Source organism: Anas platyrhynchos, chromosome 3, assembly GCF_047663525.1.
Source record: "Anas platyrhynchos isolate ZD024472 breed Pekin duck chromosome 3, IASCAAS_PekinDuck_T2T, whole genome shotgun sequence".
Taxonomy (NCBI): Eukaryota; Metazoa; Chordata; class Aves; order Anseriformes; family Anatidae; genus Anas; species Anas platyrhynchos.
The window spans coordinates 35116999-35140666 of record NC_092589.1 but is presented as its reverse complement, the minus strand read 5'-3'; the positions used below and the strand labels follow the sequence as shown (position 1 = coordinate 35140666).

Below are 23668 nucleotides of genomic sequence, written 5' to 3'. Positions count from 1 at the left end.
ATGAAAAAAAAAAAAAAGGAGAGAGAATTTAGCACATTTCAGAATGCAGTGTTTTATATTCAATATGTGACAGATTCCTTCCTTAGTGACCTTATATCAGATTGTTGGATGGTATAAACTGATTGATATCCATTGGTTTTTGTTTGGGAATCCTATCTTGTATACTCAAGAAACAAATGATGGAAAAAGAAACTCCTAGGAGGTCACTTTGAGGTGTAGATATTACACAAGACAAGGCTTTCACTCACATATTGTTTATGCAACAGCAGTGTCAGACTGCAGTAACTCTATTTGCTTCCACCAGGAGTTTCAAAAACTACAAAAGATGAACTTAGACTGGGAGCTCTGTAGGGTAGAGACACGAGCAATGCTGTAAAGAATGAAGGAAACGGCCTGCAAATAGAATAAAAATTTCTATAACAAAAAGAAAGGAAAAGAATATCATAGCTTTAGCAGGCTGACATAGTATAATTCCCTCTAATAATCACCCAGAGTATATCCCTTCATTTTGTAATGACTGCAAGCTGTGTATTGAGCTGGAAGTGGAAGACAGAAGTTCTTCCAGTGGAGTGGGTGTGATGTTGTCTGCTGTCATGCTTTACCTTCTAAATTTATGTCCATGGAAGGAAAAGGAGTGGACAATGACCTTTGGTCCAATCCTGAGCCAAGAAATATTGATGCGCCAAGAAAGAAAGAACAGTTTTCTAATAAATAAAACAGGGTAGAAAGATGACTTAATGGTTACAGGACACCTCAGGAGACAGTAAGCCAACCCTTGCTCCCTCCTCCACTGAAACATAAATAGGAATAGTTCCTATCCCTTTGTTGATCTGTAATGTAATGGGAGTCAAGATAGTCTCTCATTACACGTTTGGACAGCGTCTAGGAGAGTGAAACCTCAGTCATAGCAAAACACCTCTGGAATCCAAGCGAAGACAAAGATGTCATGGAAACTTGGATCTGGATGATCCAAAACATTCCACCAGCCTTGCAGTGGAAGGCCGTGGAGATACTGCATGACAGTAAGTGGCAGTATTTGCAAAACAGAAGGGGATGCTTGCTCCTTTCTAATTATGGAGGAGAGCGTAGTTGATTCAACCTTAAATGGCCTCTGAAACAGGAACATGCAAAGAGAAAATTTCCACTTGGACTGAAATATTGACTCAGTTGGTGGAAGCCAAATTTTTCAGCAGATTAGATGCAGTGATAAAGTTTTTCAGATCTCCTTTGGCATGGAAAGCCCAGGGCTGAACACCTTGGATATACATGTATTCATTGGGCAGGTTCCAAAACATTTCCCTGCACAGATGCTAAAAATATGTAAAAACTGAAGTGTCTGCTGAGGATTTAATTGTCTGGGACAGACCTGTCCCTGAGTATCGCGAATTATTTCAGCATGCCCTTACCGAAAATTGCAAGTGGGAAAAGGTTTCAGATAAATAAAATGGTTTCAGTTAATAAATAAAAAATAAATTGGTAGAAACAGGCAAGAAAGAGAAAGGAATCTCTTAATTACTACAGATATTGACCCTAAAATGATGAACTGAAAGTTTGGATTCTTAGACATGTTGTGTCCATAAGTTTATGACAAGATTTTCACAACCTGTGTGAAATGGCTTCCCAAAAAAAACAAAGGCAGTCTGACAACAGGATAAATAATAATAATAATAACAAAAAAAGTAGTATGTACTGATATTAATCCAGATTACTTTTTTTTTTTTTTTTTTTTTTTTTTTTACCTAGTAAAAGCAACCAGGTTCTTCATGAATGCTTTAACTGGAGACTCCTGAAACCACGAGTCTCCAATTTCATGAGTATCCAACTTTGCCCAACGTGCTGCATGACTGAGCAGAGGCCTGAAGTGCATGCAAAGAGCAACGGAGGTAAGAAAGTAAGTGCTTGCACAGCTTAAGAAAGCAATGCTAGGTCTTGCACAGTTTTCCTGATTTGCCCAAGTATTGCAAGGGTTATAAACAATACCAGGTGGACAGCAGTTCCCTCTGATTCTAGAAGAGCACACTGTGATCCTCTGGTTGTATGATTTGGTCATGGCAGGCGTGCTGTTGAGAGCAAATGCACTACCTGATGGTGGGGAACAAGCAAGAACAGCTCATGCAAACACAGTAAAGGCATCATTTACTGCATCTCCTGAGACAAGGGAAATCTTCTAGGAATGAAATAGGACAAGCATCAGCGCACACAACAACTGAAAACTCGTGTACACTTTTATTCACTCTATGTTTACATGCTTCTGGGATGAAAGAAGCAGAAAGCAGATGAAACAGAAGAGGAAGGTGCGTGTAGTTGTATCTAGATATTTCTGCATTTATTTGGAGCCCTCTGTCAATGACCAGCCCAGCCACATTGAAACCAGGGCCAAGAAGCCAGGTTTTCTGCTGGTACAACTTGGCACCAGTCCATTGATAAAAGCAGATCACACCCTTGGATGGTGTGGAGTGGGGTCACCCCACTGAAGTCACTAGTCCACTAACCCAGCCTCGCCTTCACAGAAAGTCGACAGAGCAGCAGCAGCCATCAAGAGATGAGAGTTCAGCCCCCTCCTATGTGTCCTGCAGTAGATTAGGAAGACAGAGGTTTCTCCAAAAGACCAACGAGGCACGCTGACAGCAGAAAGGAGGGGAAAGGGAGGCAGGAAGCCAATGTAAGGATCTTTGCTGAGCTTGTCAGCAAGGGCTCCAAGCTGATGCTGCCTGAGCCAGCACTGGGACAGGCAAGGAGGACGTGGCTTGGGAGGCTGAGTGGCTGCGGGTGGGTGAGAAGGCAGCGTGCCCAGGAGACAGGGCCAAGAGGAGGAGAAGGGAGTGGGACCCGGCAGAAGGAAGACTGGTGGAAAGGCACCCGCTGTCCTCTGACACATTCGTGATGTAACAGCAGCAGCTACACCATGGGGCTCCGTCATTGTGCTTCTTCAGCAAATTTGCTGGCGCGCTGAATTTAGAAAAGCCGTCTTTAAAAAGAGAAAGAGGGAGACATTGTTTCACTAGAGATGGTCCCACCTAACACTGAAATTGCTTAACATTTCTTATTAAAGGCTGGTTTTGGTTACTTATAACTTTGTCACATTAACCATCTGCCTGACAATTCCCCATGCTGGGTGTCTGCCTCAAGCTGAATTTGTTTTGTTCATTTGTTTTTGCATTTCTGCCTAAGTGGTGTGGTTGTTTCTGAGAACAAGGAGAAGAAAAATGCATTGTTTCCTTCATGGTGAAACAGTCTTACTGATTTGTGACTCCCATGCTTCAGCAGGCACATGAATACAGGGCTGCCCTCATCTCAAGGATGTGCTTCAGGCAACCTCCTTAAAACCTACCCCTGCTTGGCCACCTTATGAGCCTCAGAAAAGCCAATGTTTGCGTTTTGTAAGCAGTAGAAGCAAGCCAAGCACTGGTTTTCCCTGAAGGTTTCCTGGATATCTCTTCTGGGTTTGTGTCTCATCTTGCCCAGCTCTGTGCCACCACGCAGGAGATGCAGTTGCACCCATGTGCCCCTGCACGGGGACGTGAGGATTGAAGAGAATTGCTTCATCCACCCCTCCTACTGAGTCTTCCAGCTGTGAGAGGCCTGGACCCACTCTGCCTTCCAGGAAAGAGGGGTAAGCAGAGATGCAAACTGGAAGGAGCTGGGGGCTAGGAGTGGGAAAAAGCATGAGGCACCAGCCAGAGATGAGTGATGGGGTGGTGTGAGTGAGAGAAGGGGTAAGACGAGGCAAGGAGCACCACGGTGTATAAGGGAACATTGCTCAGGATCTAAGTGGTGGAGAAAGTGTATTTAAGCCATAGAAAATTCTCCTCTGGGGAGTCTCAATGTCCCTTGGCTGCCCAGGCTCTGAGAACAAGCCCAGCGTGCTCCTGTCTCTGCTGCTCTCCCATCACCTCTGGTGGCACAGAGCAGTGGATCTCCAGGTCTCCTTCCTGTGGTAACCCAGGCCAAGGTCAGCACGTCTCCTCATTGTGCACTCTGTGATGGGTAGGAGAGAAAAGACTGAAACGTTGTAGTGATTCCCCCTGTAAGCCAATGCAATAGCACATGGAAAACTATGCTAAAGGAACACTAGGACTGCACAGTGCAGTGAGGAAATACAGGTCCGGAGACTTGCCATACAACATTAATTCCTCTCCTTTGTGCCTGTGCTGTACAGTACAGCCCTTAATGGCGTGATCACGTACAGTTTTGTTGGATTTTTCCCAGAGGACCCCTGCATCCTTTCCTGCCAAGCTGAGGGGTGTGTAGGAAGTTAGGAAAGGGATTGGAGGCGGAGATGATCTGGTCATTAATTCAGCTAGGCCTGCTCCTTTCACTGAGTCCCTGTGTGTTACTGGCAAGTCACTTAAATAAGCATTTTCACAGTTGGCTGCTACCTCCCGCTCTGTTTGCCAAGCTATGGACACCTGGGGCCAGACTGGCAAAAGTGCTGAGCGATCTCCATTGCAAGCAAGGTTGCTGGGAGCTGTGCCTTCAACACCAAATTATGGGAGTCCCTGGCACTAGAGGTTCAAGAAATCCTGGACACTCCTGGCAAAAATCCTGGCAGAAATTCTCTCCCCCATGCTCCCTCTCTCTTCAGCCAAGGATGTGTTTTGCCTCCCAAGATAGTTTGTATCAGCCCATCACACATTTGCCTGTGATTCCCTCTCCATTTTGGGTGATTTTAGTATTAAAACTTTCTAACAAGGCTATTCTAGGTCCTGCTTAGATCATCTTTCTTCTACCCTCTTAGCTCTATGTCCTGCCCAAAGATGTTCTCCAGTGCTCATTTATTCATGAGCCTTTTACAATATTAGACTTTCTCGTTCACACACCATTCTCCCTCCCCACTCTCCCCCTGATCTCCTCAATAATTTCCTTTTTCTTTTTTTTTTCTTGCTCTTTTCTCTCAGTAAGTGCTCAGCTCTCAAATTCACAGAAAACAATTGGTTTTGTTAGATATCTGCAATTTTGTCTTTCACAATAGTTGCTTGGAGGGTAAATTCTCTGCAGATTTAAATAACATGCAAATGTCTAAACATATACAACACTGAAAAAAAAAAAAAAGAGAGAGAAAAAAAAAAGCAAACTCATGCAGTTGTAAATCAAACAGCCAGACAGAGTTAGTGGTCCCATCTCTAAACTCTTTGTCTTCATTCCACTTCAGTAAGATGGAAGTGGTGCTAGTTCCTTCTTCTTTTTGCAAGGTCTGCAGTAAGGGGAAATGTCTTCATGTTTGTGGACTGCTCAGATTTGGAGTGAAAGTGTCACAGAAAAGCCCATGAGGAAATGTAATCGGTTTGCACTCTATGCAAAGCTTAAGTGGTGTTTAGTAAACAAGGTCTGAGGTCAAGTGATGAGGGTAAGAAAAAATTCTGAATAGTAACCCAGTGAGCTCAGTGATGATCTACCCTATACAGTGACCATCCTGTGACTGTAACACAATGCAGATTCATATAGAAGGCTGAATTTCATGAAGAATAATGATTTCAGCACTTCTCATTTCTAAGCATTTCATGTTTCCAGCCACAGTGTTTTTTTAATCTCATTTTTAAGAGGTAATAAGGACACTGAGAATACAGAAACGAGTGTCTGTCTATCTGAAATACTCTGCAGTTAACGTATTTAGAAAGGTAGAACTTGGTTATCCACCTGTTTTCTGTGACGATGCAGAATTGGACTTCATGAGATACATGCCACGTTACCTCCTCTGAAAGCTTCAGGCAAAGATCTGGAGGAAATGTTCATATTCTTATTTGTTTAACCTTTTCCCCACAATATTCGGGTTAAATTTCCCCTTAACCCCATCCCCAACCCCCCTTTAAGCCTTTACAAACAGGCAAGCACCATGACTCTTTGTCCTGGCTGCTCAGAAACCAATAAGCGTGAGCAGGTATTAACATGCACCCATGATCACAGACAGCCAATACAGAGCCAAACCAAGCAGGTTTGGGGCATTGTCCCATTGCAGTCTTCAAAAACCTGGACATGGCTGATCCCTCCAGGCCCTCAGTCCCTGCTGTCACTTTGCTGGAACACCATCCAGGTTATCACTGCTTCCCTGGCCTGGTATGCTACAGATTTCGGATCAAGATTGGAACTTCCTGGTTGTGTTTTGTGCGCGCTTTGTGCCAGCGAGACCAAACTCCACTGACCGTCCTTGTAGCCATACTGCATGCCAAGATCTTATCACATCTGTTCCACGTATTGGCCCACCTCCTACCTTCCATTTCTTGAGCACCACATCTGGCTTTCACCAACACACTCGCAAATTCTCTCACTATCACCTGCCAAAGTTTTCCTGCTTTCTCATAGGCTGTGTGTTTTGGGTTGATTAACAGGTGTTTGCTTTCTGTTTGTTTGTTTTTTTATCCCCTAGATGAAAATGCTATTTTTTTTTTTTTTTGCCTGGCTCTCTGCTCCTCCAAAGTCACATTGTGTTTGTTCTCTGCCTAAACTTGCTCTTGCAATTCACCACGGTTAAGTAGCATTTGTTAATGCCATTAATGGGCTTTTAACTCCCCGCAACCCGATTAATAGTGGAGATATTAAGTACACCCAGAAGTAATGTTTACAAAAGCACCCATGTGATTTAGAAGCATGAGTCCTGTCAAATGTCTCCGCGTCAGCTTTGCCTTTGAAAGTGAACTTCACAGCCTGGCATGGACCCAGAGAGGTGGGAGCATGGGAGCAGGCTCAGGTTTTTTTTGGGTGCCCTTTTTTAAATGTATTTATTGCAAGCCTATCCCTCTATAGCGTGACATTGGGGTTAGCATCAAATCAAAGCGGATTTGCGTACTTAGATTTTTTTCTTCCCTCCCTGACTGCTGGCAGTTTTTACAGGATCTTGTTTTCTGCCTTACTTCCTGCTCAGCCACTCGTTTTGCCCTTGTGTTTTTAAGAAAGCAATGGGGACTCTCCGTCACTTCAGGCTCTGTCTCCTTTATGTATGGATAAAGTCTCCAGTATTACTTGTTTTTTTTTCAACCTCTATTTGTAAAATCCTTTCATCTTCCCTTGGCAGCAAGAACTCCCTTCGCATTCCTCTCGCATGCACCCTTTCCCTGCAGCAGGTAATGGCTGAGCATTCAGATTTGGTTGCTTTCCCTGCAGCAAAGGATATTAGCATATCTAAATAAATACACCTGTTTATGCAGGAGCCAGACAGGTATCCACAACAGACAGGGCTTGCTCTGTCCTCTGAATGCTCCTCTCTCTAGTAAGCCTCACAAAAGCCTTATCTCAGCTGAGCCACCCTCAGTTTGCTTTCAGACCCCTGTATGGACCAGTCCCAGTTCTGAGGGAAGAACAAGACTAGACACTTAGCTTCCTTCCTGGACCCCTCCTACAAGAAGGGATTGTTTACACCTCAATACATACGAATAATTTCCCAGAACAGTGGGTAGCTACGTGGTGCTAATTCATCGCAGCAGGAGCCACACAACTCTATCTTACTCACTACCCGAAAGCACTGAATCTCCAGGGTCCCACAATCTGCTCCAACTGTGATTTGTCCCAAACAACCATCAGAGCGTGAGACCATACCTTTCTAGCCCATCTCCACAGAATTTAATTGCTGCAGAGCTCCCCATTGGCACTCCCCAACCTCCACTGAGCACTGACCACCCTTCAGAACAAACACAACTATTGCATCCTTCCCCTTGTTGATGCAGAAGAGCAAAGACCTCCTGCAGAAACTTGCCCAATTGCATTCATCACCTGAACTAGAGGTATGGGGTGAGTGGGCCATCTGCTTACTGATACACAGAGCCAGTTCCCATACCAGCTCTGAACAGCCAGCAAGTCTTGCTCCAGGTGCTGTGTTAAGCCTGAATGGCATTCACCAGTGATTCAGCAGAGATTTGATGGCTTTTGGCTGCTGCTTTCTTGCTCTTTACATGGCAAAAGAATGCCATCTATCACCATTCAGGGACCTTGCCCATGCTGAGTTGCTCTGAGGTTTGATACTGGACACAAACTGAATGATCGGGGATGATTGTGCTAGATGTGCACGTGCTTTCAGATCCTTATGCAGCAGGAGGGCTGTGGTTCCCTTACTGCAGGAAAACGTGTGATTTCCTAGCAGAGCTGCTTCCCTCTCTCACAGACAGCTTTTAGTCATCAGGATGTTTGCAAAGACTGAGGTACAGGAATGAAGGGGGTGAACGTCCAAATTTTCTCCATGGATAGGGGGAAGAATGGGACATGACTGGACAGTGCAGTAGTTCTCTGCCTTTCCCTATAACATATAACCAGATGTTATAGAAATATGCTATCCTGACCCTGAAAGAAAAGGTAAGGAAAAATATGTTACATGCACATCCATTTTCAATCCACTTTGGAGAACCAAAGACAGTGATTTTTTTATTTATTTTTTTTTTTTGAGCTGTACTAACAGGCCACAGCCCTTTAACTCAGATGACTGAAACAAGCAAGGAGCTATTCCTATATCCTGGTGCATGATGCCCTGGTATTGACCTTGCTGAAATGCAACTTGTCCAAAAAAACTGAGGTTGCAACACATAGCATTGGGGTCCTTATAGGTATTGTGGAGTGCTGGAGTAGTCCGATATTTTATTAGAGAAGACTTTTGTGTGCCACACATTGATTCCCATGTAGGATATTCCCACCACAGAAGCTGGGTTCACTACGAGCTCCAAATGAAGGCAGACAGTTGACTTTCAACAGGAGCTACTTCTTTATGGCTGTACTTGGGCACTGCAAGCTCAGTAATGGATGAACCACAACACCTTCCTTTAATATTTAGTAGTCACAATATTTTCCCATCATTTGTCCACACAGATGGCAAGGACAGTCTTGTTAATTAATATATTTTATATAGCTAAACCCAGCATGGAGGGGACTGACTGTCTCAGATCAGGACCCTCAAGGTGCAGTGTGGTTATGAGCACTCTCAGGCAGAGTTTTGCAGTAACCTGGCACCACCTCCTGTGGCCCTGCAGAGAGGGAGACCACTTCAGTGTATCCTGCTTGGTGGAAATTTAATGTGTTCTAAGAAGCTTGGGGGAACGGTGATCTGGAGTGGCCTGTTAGGATGTGGCTGGAGGGCAGAATTAGGCCTACACCCATCTCACGGCAGCTGCCTGACAGAGAGGGGCAAGGGTCAGCCCGGGACTCCAAAATATTGTTTGGTACTCGGTCAATGTGAGATAATGGACCAGACAAAGTGGGGATGGAGAACCACAGAATGCACCCAAGGAGCAACCCTGCTGGAGTGCATGTTGCTTCCCCACGGGCATCCGTCAAGCACAGCCCTGCCTGGTTTCAGTCACCCTGCTGTGGGTGTGTTTTCAATGAAACAAAAGAGAAAAGGGCTTTATTTCACCAATTTAAAAAAAAAAAAAAAACACACAAAGAAATTGAATAAATGCTATTTAAATCCCATGTCTCCTCTTAATGAGTTTAATACAGAACACAGGTCCATCTTAAAGCCCCAGGATACCACCAAAGGCCTCTTAGACCACCTCTGTGGGAGACCTGCCTCTGATGTGGCCCTGCCCAAAAACCCCTCTGAAGTGATCCAGGCAAAGGCAAAGGCAGGTTGGCAGCTCCATCCATCGAGGAAGCAGCTGGGACTGCTGCTTTCAAGCATGACTTCCATAACCACCACCACCCTCTCTAGGACAGGTCTGTACGCTGCCAGGACAGCTCTACATTCTAGCTCTACATTCTCCTGAGTGCTATGAAATTTATTAACTTGGTTGTTATTGTCCTGGGGGAGCACTTTACAATCATCAGGTGAAGATTAATTCCTGGCTGTACTGAACTGCATCAGCTGTACCAACCTGTCCCAAAGACCAGATAGACAAAATGTAGCATGGGAATAGATCACAGCATGGGGACTGCGGGTGGGAGGGGGAGAATCAGGAAAATCAGTGTGGCTGGATGATAAATGAGTCAGCACGTGTGTGTGTCTCAAAGACAACTTTGGACCATCAGTTTGTCTCTGATGGTGCATAATTCATGCATGAGCTGCCCATTTGAATAACAGAAAAGCTTCACCTCTGCTGTTTTCTCCTTTCTTCACCTCTCACCGTGACATCTACTGGAAGTAAAACTTAGATTAAACACGATCAAGGGGAAAGGGAAGCCAGGAGATGGGAGTTTATGGCTTACTACGTTCTCATCCATGTCGATGTACAAGTGACCAACAGCTAGGAGGACATCTGCCAATGTGTGCAAACACATGTTGAAGAAATCAGTCTGGCACACTGAGAGATGGTTAAAAATCAACACAAGGAGGGCCGTAAGCAGGAGAGCTCAGGCTGAGACACTCAAAGCTGGATAGTCATTAGGAATGCAGCAGTGCACTGATGACCACAGCAAGACAGATGGGAGATCATCAGCTATTCAGCTCATCACGGCGTGGAGAAGGGGGGAGCATCCCCTGGGAGTCAGCGCTGAAGTTACTGGTCAGGCAAGTCTGCAGAATGGCAGTACTGCCAAGGGATGGTAAGGTGGTGCAAAAGAGTGCAGCTTCACTAAAAAGTGAGGTGACAATCTGTCCCAACATTATTTTTGGACTGGTTCAGCGCTGTGAACTTTTACCACTAGCAGAACTCTAGCCTGTTGTTATTTCGATAAGAGACAGAGGATGTTTCGCAAAACTTTGTGGCAGAACACGTAACGCTGGCCAGAGGGCTGTCACATTTGCAAAACTGGGTGAAATGTTGCAAACAGGCAGACTGGCGCCATTGGAGAGCAATTCCGAAAAATGAACTCCTGGGCACTTCCCGCTTTCAGCCAGGCTCCCAAACACCCTCCAGATACGAGCATTTTAACAAATGCTCCTGCATCCCAAATGCTGTCTAGCCTCCAGGACCTCAAAGCATTGCCCCAGCATCCGCAACAGGATATAAAAAGTGAATATAAAAAAGTTTTTTCTTTAAAAAAAAAGAAACCAGAGGTTTGACTATAAGTGTTTAAAAAAAGTACTGGCTTTGCAGTTCTGCAGGAAACTTGCCATACCATGATGCCAATGACCGAAAATGCCTCCGACATGTCCCTCTTAGGGGCCACCCAAAATGTCTGAGTAGATGGCCATGCCATTGTGTGATTCCTTAAAATAAAATGACTATAATTGTGGTTAGGCTTCAGCAATCCAGGAGCCACATGAAAGAACATAAAAGCCACAGAATAACTTAGCTACATCGTCTACTGGGGCTTTGCCAGGGCTATTTCGGAGATGATGAAATCTCTATCTCTGCAGAACTTACTCTCAGTTTCAGGTTCCCAGATCTCTGCTTTACCTCTCCTGGAAATCAGCTCTATCGCCTTGAATTCATTGGTGTTCGTTCCCCTGAGGCCGAATCCCATCGTGGAAATGTAATTAAGGATAAGCTGTTCTCTGGCACCAACACTATTCCGGAGGCCCAAGTCCCACCCCAATTTCAATGCAGCCTAAAGAAGAGGCTGTCTGTTCCAGGGTATTGCATAGGAATGTGTGGCTGTCCTGCTGAGTCACGCTGATAGAAGGAACCTCTGCCATGCAAAGGTATGCAGTTATTTTTGCTTGGTGCCTGATCATGTGCAAAGCAAAGCCAGATCACCCAAGTGTAGGAAGGGGAGGCAGAGGAGATCTGCAGTTTGCAATGGGAGCTGCACAAGGGAATGGCTGTGCCTGCAAACCTGTTCCAGAGGCTTTAAACTATCTGCCACCGCGTGGCTGGTGTTCTTCGAACAAAGGAGCAGCAGCAGAATAAATAAAAATTACAACCTACAAATGCAATCTGTACTTGAGGAGACATGCCTAATGCTAAGAGACCCAGAAATGAGGAAAAACACTTTATTTTGCAAGGGGCCCAGTAGAATCCCTACACTGGGAGGAAACTCAAGAAAAAGACAGACTGAACAAAAAGCTTTGGACTGCTTGTGGGACAGCTGAGCATGTTCTTTCAGTCTTCTCCCCAGAGAATGCAAGCAACCATTGAAGCCATTGCCAGGGGTGACAAAGTGACTGAGGAGCCTAAACCTGCACTTTAGAAGTGGCTTAGGGTAAGGGCTTTTCAGCAAGAGGGTTTCCTAAGACCCATCAGTTTTTGAAAACACAACCTTTCCTCAAAGATTTAAACCTATCAAGTGTTTAAACGCTCTAATGCCCCTGTTTTAAAGCTGCAGAAGTCCCACTCCTGCCTCCACATTCGTACCCTGCTCCCATTCCTCCGCAGAGTTAAGCTGGCAGTGCAATCCTGCCAGGCAGCTGCAGCAGCCTTCGTGCCATATTCTGTGCGTATCATTCCTAAGTTATTAGACCAAAGTCAGCAAGTGAGCAAAGACTAAGTTATGACATCCAGGGCCTGCAAGTACAGTAGCAGTGTAAACAGCAGACATGTCCAGAAGCTCCAGCGCCCTCCCTTCCATCTTCAAGGCTCATGATTCTCTGCTGTCCTGAATCTCTGGATAGTTTCAAACCTGATGCCAGCCCTCATCCTCTGCTACCCTGGCAGTGCAGGTACAACCCTTTGCACTAATCAAAGAGTTGTGGTGGCAGGGGAAAGAATGACCTGCATACTTCAAAACTCTGTGTCTGTAGTAAAACTGCCCTGCTGCCTTGGAGCCAGCAATTAGAGGGAGCAGAACAGAAGAGCATCAAATGCCCTGCTCCACACTGCATCTTCCACAGTTTGTTCAGCCACAGTAGCCCCCAAATAGCATACTACCAAGGTGCTGTCAGATAGACCTGAGCAAGAGAGTCCAAGCCCCAGAAGGAGCTGTTGGGGTTTCTAGGCCATTCAAAGAGAATAATCCCATGTTCATCTTCCCCTCTCTTCCCCCTTTGTTCCTTGAGTTGTCTTTTCATTCCCCATTATTGGGGCTGCAGGCACTTGGGCACTGATTTTTAAATCTCTCTTCTGCAGACACAGATAGATGTGTGGTGGAGCAGCTGAGGAGGAACCTTGCTAGTCTTAGTGAATGGAAGATGGGTCTCCTGCCAGCTCCAAAAGTTGTGCTATAACGTTGCACTTTTATCTTTTACATAAAACAATTTCCAGACATCCATGCTGATGGAAAAAAAGTTGACAACATGAAAGATAATGGCTTGAAACCCTAAAGGAGAATAAACCCTCCTGGCCCAATTTCCTTTACTCTCAGTGCTTGTTCACTTTAAGGCATACCTCCTGGAGCCTGACTTAGGGACACGGGACAGCTGAAGCTGGCAGTAGCACGTAAGTGGCACTCAGACATTGTGTTGCCTGCACAGAGGTGAATGCACCAGCAAATGGGAAGGCAATGCATAATGTGCTGTGCTAATTATATATACTCCTGTAACCAGGGAAGGGCCTATGCACATGTCAGCGCCTGGAAGAGCTTGGAAAGATAGGCATGAGATGCAAAACTGCGATTCCTCCTTTCCTCTCTCTTCTCCATTCAAGGCACTTCCAGAGAACACAATTAAGGATGGTATTTATTTATTTCTTTGAATGAAAAAGAAAAATTGTGCTTGTGATTTGGGGGGAGAGCTGCCAGAAGAGGAACTGGAGCCCTTCCAACACCTCACAGTCTAGTAGTTAAGCATTGCCTGAATTGGGCACCAGGGAATCTTGAGTCTTGCTTTCTTCCACTCACTGGTTTATAACTCTTGGCATTTAAAAGGCACCTTGTAAACATTTATTTCATTGTTCTTCAGCGTATAATTGAGCCATTTGCCTGCTTACCTTGTTAGAGGGAGGAAAGCACCCTGCAAGGAAAAGTTCTCTTTTTTTCCTCTCCTGCTGGGGTAAAATGGCACCAGCAGCTCAGTGCCTTCCGCTTCCTGCCAGCTCCCCTTCCCCTGAAGGGAGAGGAGGTCACCTTGCAGAGGGTCTGCTCGCTGCATTGCCAGCTCTTCCTCTACCTGCACAACACCCACGCTTCATCTACCCACATCAGTGGCTCTCAGCCTGCTGCTGTGCCAACCCAAGCCCCAACTAATGAGTGCACCAAGCCAAGACCTTCTACATGGTTGACTCTTGTGAGGCTGGTGTGGAGGCATGGTTGCCTCCTGCCAGCCCTCTTTGTAGATGCTAGTCTTGGTGGTGGTGCTCCGAAGTTTGCCCAGCATGCCTCTGCTATCCATTTGAGGGTGGCACACACACCATACTGTCTCCAGCCTGAGGTTGGCTGGTTCCCTACTTGAGTTGATGTGATTTTTGTTTAATGTTTCCCTATTGCCATTACTTGCACTTAACACACAGGCCAAGGCTTGTTGGACGCTTGGCAGAAGCCCTGCCTCTCTATTCCACCCTATGTACAAAGTTAGCGGAGAACTTTGCAGAGTTCCAGTAAGGGACTGAGTGACAGATATGCTGGTTAAACATTTACCGCTGTGTGAATCTGCTGAATAGCAAATATGCTAAAAAGGGGAAAGGAAAGGGCATGGCAAGAGATTAACTGAGGACAGTCAAAAGTCAACCAGAAAGGAGTGAGGATGACACTGGAAAGGTCAGGTGGCAAGCGGGAAGGCTACTGTAGTGTAAACACTGCCTCTCAGCAGCACGAATGCCAGAGCCTGGACACAAACCAAGGAGTGGAGCAGAGGCACTGTCTCTCTCCAGGTTCAGCCCTCGCTGCTTCATGCCCAGAGGTACCATGGTCTGAATAACCAGCTACTGCCTCCAGATGAATTTAGTGGCTTGTCTGTCGAGGATTGCCTTTTGGATTGATTAAGTTTCTTTTACCTTTCCAAGCCTTAGGTCTCAGCTGTTCCCAAAACATGCCCATCAGTAGGACAGTGCTGATGATCCTTGCAGCCCTCAAAAAACACATTCCCTCATGCAAAGTAACTGTTCTCATCAGTGGCTCTGACCGTCAGCCATGGTGGCACTGAGGTGGTGGGAAATGGGAACTACTCAAGTAGGCTTTCCAGGAACTGATTCCTCTGACAGACCACTGCTTCAGCAGTGTGCTGGGGCTGGTGGAGCAGAGAACAACGTGTGTCTGGTAGGACTGGAAGTAGTGCCTGAGCAGAACATGGGTCCCTCTCCTAGAAACCCATGAGGAGTTCCTTTTAGGCCTCCAAAAGCTGGCTGGAGCAGCGAATACAGCCACTGCCACTAGTAACATAGGTAACTACCAAAACGGGTTGTAGGCAAGACCACATGGCACTAGGAGGATTTATGGTGTGTTTCTACAAGCTGGTGGATGACAGGATGCGGCCCTACAGCAGCAACGTGTAGGCAGGCAGCAATCCCATGCAGGCCAAGCCAGGGCCTCACCTCACGATAAGCACACCTCCAGCTAGGGCAAGCGGATGGGAACAGCACCCCAGGGCCGAGGAAAGGGCTCCATTTTGTCTCCTGTTGACATAGCAACTGTACACCATTGCCAGCATGCCCGGAGCATGGCGGCAAAACATTGTACCATGGGATATCTGCCCAGAAAGCAGGGTGTTTATTTTGAGACGAGCACAATACTGAGTGAATGCAACAATTCAGAGAGGGAAGTACTTCAGCCAACATAAACAAGGCAGTTATTGATATATTTATATGACTGAGGTTCCTGACTTGAATTGTGACCATCCATTTGCCTTTTCTTTGTTCTTCATCTCAGGCCTCAGTGTTGACCCAGACGCAGAAGCGGCTCGGTGAAGTCTGGCTGATCACCACTCAGCTTCCTCAGTGTTGACGGGGGAGACTCTGCAAAGCCAATGGTGCCAGGCTGCTCGAACCTTCTGTCTCCAGCGGTCCCACTTCTGCTGTGGGGAGGGCAGTGAGCACCACCACCACTAACCCTTGCTCCAGACATTCAGGGGGATTCCTGTGACTTTTGGTTTCGTCTGAGGTCATCGGCATGAGGTGGTGGGAAGTCCATGGTGAGTGTCTTGAGGTGAAATGGGGTGAAAGTAGAGCCTGGACACTACAGCTGTGTCCTCATGTTCAGAGCTCATGTGCTTCTCCTGAGGTGCAGGGTGGGTAGAAGTTGTGAACAACTTAAGTCAGGAGAGGAAGGCTACACCCATGCTCCTAGAGGTCAGCAGAAACATCAAATGCTCTCTAACAGGAAAGCCAATCTCCACTTCATCTCTTACACTGCTCTGCCTGGCCATTGCTTTGTTCATGAATTATTTCACAAATTCTTAGGTTGTTCCCAGACTTCCTCCATTGCCTTTCTAACACTGCTTGGATGCAGCTGAGTGCTCTCTACCTTCCTTGTCTTGCAGCAGGCACATGCCAAATACTTGTACAAGAATAACACTCTCATCTATGCAGCCATGGTACATCAAGAAATACGACAACAGAGACACAGGCCATTAATATCACACTACCAGCCTTCATGCAAGCTGCAGGAAAATAGCTCTTTTTCCTCCATCTGCTCTTGCTAGACAGATGTGAGCTTAAAACAGAAAGAGTTTTAGCACATTTTCTTCCTCTCCTGTAGAAGATCCTGGTCCAGTTTTCATCTCAATGGGAAAGAAGATAAGTTAGGAAGGGCAGGAGGAACCAGTTTACTAACTATCTGAGTATTCAACAGGCTGGGCCTTAGAAGGCAGAGGAGAGTTTGTTCAAAAAGGCAATGGGCCTTCCTGCTTCTTAAAATAGTATGAAGTGAAAGAATGAAACAATCTATTGCTTGTTTGATGGTCCCAGCAGGATTATATTGCTTCACAGTGCACATGATAAAAACAAACACAAATATGTATACCAGAAAACTCTCTTGCATTTGCCTGCACACAAACACAAACTGCACTGCAAAATATTTTGGCAGTCAGTGTTCTCATTAAAAGCAATTAAAATTAGCAGGAATGCTTTGCCAAAACTGCAGATATCTCTGTCAAGTTGATTTGGTCATTTTACCTTTCAGGATCTAAAAACAAGCCGAAAACGACAGCATTGATCAAACAGGCAACCAGTATCTCCCTTTCCCTGGTAAAGGCTCTGCCAAACTATAGCAGGACATGAGCACTGGGGTCAGGGAGAGGCAGGAACAAGTGGCTGAAAAGGAGAGGGAGAACAGAAGGAATATAGGTGGCATCTCTGGCCAGTGGTTATAAGATTTGATGCCTAAAAAATACAGTCAGTGCTTTGGTGATGCAGTTTTTCTATGGAGCAGGCAGTAGAGTAAGGGGAGCATCAGCATGGCACAGAAACTGAGGTTTGCCACCACCCAGGCTGGCAGCAGTGGTCCAACATGGCACATCATCCTTCCAGGAAGAGGATCACTCCCTGCACAGACGGGTTGTCTCTGGGTGAATTTGAGGAGCTCTTCCGCATTTCTCTTTGCATGCGACATGTCAGAGAAAACTAAATGTACCAAAGAGTCCCCTCTTGCCCTGATCACGGCTCTGTTGGCTGTGATCCCCAGAATGTGGCTGTCCAACTGGCAAACTTCCAGCCTAGCTCTCTACAGGACATCACTGGATATCTTGAGTTCCTCCTCTTAATTTTACCTGACAGACCCTGCAGGCCTTAGCGATCCAGCAGCTACTATTATGTTATACCTGCATGCATTTCTGTCTCCAGAATCCCCAAATATCCTGGATTTCCCATCAAAGTACAAGGTGCAAACTGTGTGCAAACCTGAGCTCATCACAAAACAGGGCTGTGATCTCAAGGACATGATGCCAAATGAGACTTAATCCCCTCCTAAGCAGACCAGTATATAGGAGTGAGATGAAACATAAAATGAAATAGGAGTGAGATGAGCAGGTAGGGAGAGGAGGAAAACACTTGCATGTGAGAGAGCAGGGCAGTCTTGTCATATAAAATATTTATGTTAACCTCCCCCAAAAAATATTATTGCACAGACAGGGCCCAAGAGAGGGTTCTTTCTTGGCAAATTATGCAAGAAACATGAGGATAGTTATGTAGACAGTCATATAAAGGCAAATGCCACATCATGACAGAGCTGGACCCTCTGCTTGCCTGCTCCAGTTCAGACCAAAGGGCTAGGTGTCACGCAGACAATGAACAGGCCTTCAGCTCCACTGCTGTATAGGGGGGAATTTCAGCTATCCCATTCTTCAGAGCTGACGGATTAGCCATAGAAAATATGAAGATCTCTTCCTGGGGGACTTTCTAGGAACTCGCTTCAGGATGATTCTTGTTGCTGAAAAGGACGTGTATCAAAGCACTTTATATCCTGTGGGAGGAGAAGGGGAATTCTTTCACAGACATCATCTCTTCCTTATGTAATTAAAAAAGTCGATGGGAAACGAATCCAGACATGAATATTTATCTTTGGCTTCCTGGTAAGCCTTTCACTGCACTAATTCCCTTGGCCTCTTCCCAATTTGCTTACAGAGAGAACCCAGATACACTGGCTCCCCGCAAAGACTTGGGCACCTGGGGACATGTAGCCTGGGAACCTGTTGACCTTCAAGTTGTCTGACGGGGCTGATGCATGCATCTTCATCTAACGTATCCCCTGAAGACTCACCCCTCAAAGTAGTATTTTCCATAAAGGGTAACACTGCAGTGATTCTATTAACGAGCACTGCTGTGAAACTGCCTGCTGGCCCCTTCCCACACACCACCCTCATCCCGGGGAGATGTCCAAGAGGGTAAGATGGAAAGGGACCCACCATCCTGGCTGCATCGGTTTTAGACATCAACAGGACAAAGGCCTCTTCTGGTCCCACTGCACAAGGATGACTTTCGCCATATGAGACCAAACCATCAGGGCTTGGGAAGGGACCACAAGCACACCCCAAGGCAGTGTTAGAGATGGCCTCCTGCTGTGCCTCCTGCTTCCCCACATGCTCTCACTTCTAAGCAGGCCCCATGTCCTTGCTCAAGGATGCTGCTACCTACTCTAACACCTTACGTGTAATGAAGCCCTAATCCTCTACAGGAGAGCACTCCCTCAGCCAACTTTTTTGCACAAAAAGCACTGCTCACAGCCAAGTAAACTTTGTGAAGTCAAGGACCACCAAGTTAGGAGGAGCATAGATTAATCTTCTCTATATAATTCCCCCTCCTAGATGCAAACATTAAGATATCACCTTTATAAGCCTAAGGTAGTCTACTTTTAAACCACAGTTTGTTCTTCTCCACACAGAACAAACTGTAAGTTATAATCCGCAAAGGTTCAGAATTTCCTCCTGTTCTCACCATGTTTATTTACCCCTCTCTACCCAGTCTCTGTCCTGAACGCACTGAATGCACTCTTATTCATTTCCTCCTGTTGGTGCTTTCTCCATTGTAACTGCTCACTTCACAACTTTAATGAGATTAAGGCTAACACAGTGAAATTAAGGCTCCAGTTTTTGATCCTTCCTCCAGTTTGGGCTGCTGCTGAATCTGGACGCCCTATCTCACCTGGGGTCCCTGTGATGCCAAACTAATTGCCTGATGACACCTCTATAGTTTGCCTCCAGCTGCCTTGCTGACTTGCAGGTAAAGACTCTCCCTCTTGAGCAGGAGCAGTCTATTTTGGGGTATGACTGTTCTTTGCCATCCGTTGGTGGTTTCCTGCCACCTCTCAGTGGTTTCTCTTTCTGAGCAGGCATTGCTCAACAGCTCAGGTAACACCTTCACCTTCCACGTGCACAGGAATGAAGTGGCACAGGCTGGTCACTGCAGTACTTCACCAGCAGGGCACAAGAGCTGTCCTGGCAGTGGGGGTGAGAGAGCAGCACAGCGAGCAGGGGCAGGAGCTCCGCTAAGGTAATCCCTTCCCACCAGTGAGTCAGGGACTTTAACCAGCTCATATTACCGCACACAGTTAATGTGACTCAGGTACTACCTGATCACCTGATAGCTGTGGTGATGCCATTGCACGTCTAGTTATGAGCTGACAATGTCCTTCTATTCTCTGAAAGTGAAAGATTTGCACAGTGTGATGGAGAAACATGATGAGTGCAGGGGAGATGCATGAAGTGATCTCTCTTTTCTCCCCAGCTCCTGGGCAGCCTGATCCAGTGTCTGGTTAATGGAGAGGTGAGGAGAGACCCTCCATGACTCCAGCAAGGCACCCACTTTGACACTGGCTTTCCCAGCTAACTAACTGGGACAGAAGAGCTCAGGCATCCCACCTTGGCTGTGGAACAGACCTTGCCCTTGGACTGTCAATTGCTCTGTTCCATAACCTTTTCCTCCGGTGTCTTCCTCACCTCTGCCAGCTCCTTGTTTTCACCGTCTTCTTCTTCTTGGCATCCCCAGTTCCTGTCTGTGATCTCTGCTGTCTTTCTACCTCCCTTCTCATCATCTTCTGATGCTTTCTCACCACCCCTTCCTACCAGCATCCCTGCAGCTTCCACGTGCCAGCCCCCAGATTCTTTCTCTCCTCATTTCCTACCTCCTACCCTTCTACATGGCAATCAGCACGCTCCTCCTCCAGGTAGTCTGACATCACATCTAGCCACAACTTGGAGAGAGGCTCACCACAAGTTCTCACATGTCCAAAGCTCAGTGGAGCAACTGCAGATAAAGCCTTGCTCAGCGAGGGATGCCTGGGACAGCACAGGCTCTCCTGCTCCCTGGGACTGTGCACACCACTGCTTTTTGGAGATAAAGACCTGATTAGCTCTGGGTAGGTTTTTTGTTTGTTTGTTTTTATTATTTTTTTCAAAAGGGTAGCAACAAATTACATATTGACCCCTTTCCAGACAAGTATCAAGGCCCTCTAAAATGGTCAGTGACAATATAGTACAAAAAAAAGAAAAAGAAAAAAAGAGAAAGAGAAAAAAAAATATACAGGGCAAAGCATTGTCATTTTCCTGAACTTATTCTCAGAAACCAAAGAATCATTTTAGCCAAAACTTAAAAATTTAATTAATTAATCATGCTGAAGCAAGAGACCTAGGATGGAAAATTTTAGGCTAAATACTCAGTGACTGGCAATGTTACAAGCAACTACAAGGAAAAAAAAAATCTGAATAACACGAAGTGCTGGCTAACTTTACCCAGCGCTGCCCTTGATATGCAGATTCTCAGAAGCGCAATACCCCTCCTGTCAAATTTATCACTGTGGTAATGCTGGTACCAACTTAGTGAGAGTTTTGCCTGAATAAAGGCTAAGAAAAATATTGAGTAAGGACTTGGGACGTTGCCTGCTAAAATCATGGTGCAAATAAAGTGCAATGGCACTGCATGTTGTGTCTTACACGGGCTGTACTTCCTTGTCATTCGGGAAGCCCAGGTAGTTTACAGAGCACATGAGATCAGGAAGTCCATCAAGATGTTCCTGGCATAGATTAGTCACAAGACTATCTATCCAAGGGTCAGTCACATGTGTGGAAAATAAAAAATAGCAGCTGACAATCGGTTGGTCTCTGAACATAATCAATGTGCACTGTAATACTCCATGAATCACACAGTGCACACATGCATTGAACCTCCTTCATGTCAAGAAGAGGATTTTTGTGTAAATCCAAACAGCTAAGTACAACTCTGAATTACAAAACATAGAGGAGGGACCTCTCTGCAGAACTGCCAGCATCGTTTCCCTTACAGGCAGATGGCAAAATTGCCATAAAAAGACACTTGAGGAGGAATTTGCCAGTAACACTTGGAGGGGTGTAAAGAGCCTGTCCCTCTAAATTGGGGAAGGAAATGTCAAGCCAGCAGATCCAGATTTTTATATCCCTGTATAGATTTATCCTCAGAGAGGGGATTAAAGTCTTTGCATTTAAATAAATAAATAAATAAATCAGCAGTTTGGGGATACATCATTGCAGAATCACGTCTAGCAACCCAGCTTCAGTCAGCGTGACGGGGGGAAGCTGGCGTCACACCCGCCAGCCCATCGGCAGGGAGATGCAGCAGGCTGCTGGGTGGACACGTACAGATCATCCATCTAGGCATGACGAAAGAAGAACAGACATTTGGCATCGGTGGTTGCCATTAGATTCGCTGCCTCTCCCAAGGTGCTGGTGACTAAGAGAATCCTATGTCGACCAGTTTCTGCCAGACAGAACATTTGTTTCCTGCTCATGCAGAATTATCTTTTATTCATTTTCACATCCAAAAGACAAGCCAGCTAAATTATACACACTTGTGCAGCAAAACCCAGAACGTGGGGCTATTCCCACAAGAAAGACTCAGAGACCTGTGGCATGGGAAAGAACGGACCATGAGGGGAGGATGAGGAGGAGGGCTCTTCATGGGCCATCACAGAAGACAAATAATGCTGACCAAATGCAGAACCTGACTGCACAGGCCTATATTATGTAGCCCAGAAGTTCAGCCAGGTATTGCTGAACCATGGCAAGGTTCCCATCCCCTTCGCTAGTCCCACAGGAGTCCACACCTAGGTGACACAGGGAGGGAGGTTCAGGACTCAACATCCAGCAAACAGCAGGCTCTAAGAACTGTCTCACCAGGCTGCATGGTTTATTTTTGGTTTCTTCAAGACTCCTTCTGCTGCAGACTCCCAGCAGAAGAACAGACACAGAAATAGGCAGTGTGAGTGTCGCCTTCCCCAGATAGATTTCACACTTGTAAGGCACAAAGAAGGAAACCAACGTCACTTTGATCGAGTGCTGTGGAGTAGGGTTAAATGATGACACACCACTCGCTCCTGCGCGACACCTCGTCAGTTTAGCATACTCACGCCTGATCTCTGAGTGTTACCCCTTATAAATAAAGGAAAATATTTTCAGGAGTGTGCAGGTGACACAGGAGCCCAAGCCCCATCACGGCTCAGTGAGATGTTGCATCAGATTGTAGGCACATAACAGAGGTACTTAACAGGTCGATTACCCAGGTGTCGAATTGGACAGATGCCACCACAAGGAACCTGGAGCTGAATGAAACACTTTCTGGAGGTGTCCATCTCCCCTCACAGAGAGCTGAGGCTCACTGCACCAGCTCACAACCGAAATGTGCCCATGAAACCATTTCATCAGGGTATATTAACATCTGCCCCCCTAAATCCTGGTGAGCAGCACTTCCCTCCAGAAATGCACCTACGGCTTGGCTGGGCTGCTCAAGGACTGCAGCTCCTCACTGGGACTAGGAGCCCCAAATCTAACCCTGGTGACACAAAGCAAAAAGTGTTTTTTTCTAGCAAGGCCCCCCAGCAGCAACATGTTCCCAGGACATGACACCCTGACGGACAGCACTGGGTGGCTGTGTAGCACTGAAACACCAGAGACGCTGCGAGCTGCACGGGGAGCCCAGAGCACAGCATCTGTCCTGGGAGGAGATGTTTACACTGGCTGTTTCACAGCCAGCTCACCGCTTTTCTTCCCAGCTCATGAAGGTGCTGCCTCCACCCAATGTTGATCAGAGCACACGAGACCCGGTGCCAATGCTGCCTGCAGGCTGAGGGGGTTTCAGGTCCCATCTCCCAGGAAAGATGGAGCAATAGGGCACGTGGAGGTACAGGTGTTCTCCTACAATCACAGGGGCTCAGTGAGCCTAGGAATTAGAGGTCTAAAGGCCCTCTATAACAAAAAGCATGCTCTGCAACCTAGAGCAGCAAGGTCACACGCTGCAGCATCTCATTCCTCCAGCACAACTGGCTCACACCAAAGGCCTGCAATAGGCACAATGGGTTGTCCTTACACCAGCTCCTCTCCCAGAGCCCAATCGTGCCACATTCCTGCTGAATGCAGGTGATGCAGCAGGTCTGTATGTCAGCATCACCACAGGAGGAGTCCCATGCTTGGGATGACTTCTCCAGCAGCATCATCTGGAACGGTGCACCTGTGCCTTGTACTGTGAAACAGAGGCCCTCAGTCTCATAAATCCTGTGGGCGTCAACCGCTGCCACATCAAACATTGTCCCTGCTGTTACTTGT

At 46.4% G+C, this 23668-nt stretch overlaps 2 long non-coding RNA genes across 3 annotated transcripts in view; one reads left to right on the top strand and one right to left on the bottom strand.

The window, feature by feature from the left end:
• Positions 1 to 23668, bottom strand: part of LOC110352013 (uncharacterized) — a 55363-nt gene that overhangs the window by 18681 nt on the left and 13014 nt on the right. The window lies entirely within an intron of this gene.
• On the top strand, positions 939 to 23039 carry LOC140002134 (uncharacterized). Of its 2 annotated transcripts, XR_011808162.1 has the most exons (5): positions 939 to 1022; positions 1750 to 1883; positions 2056 to 3613; positions 15535 to 19319; positions 19429 to 23039. It is a non-coding gene; the product is annotated as an uncharacterized lncRNA (long non-coding RNA). The 2 variants fall into 2 exon arrangements; XR_011808161.1 differs by having other exon boundaries at positions 15535 to 23039.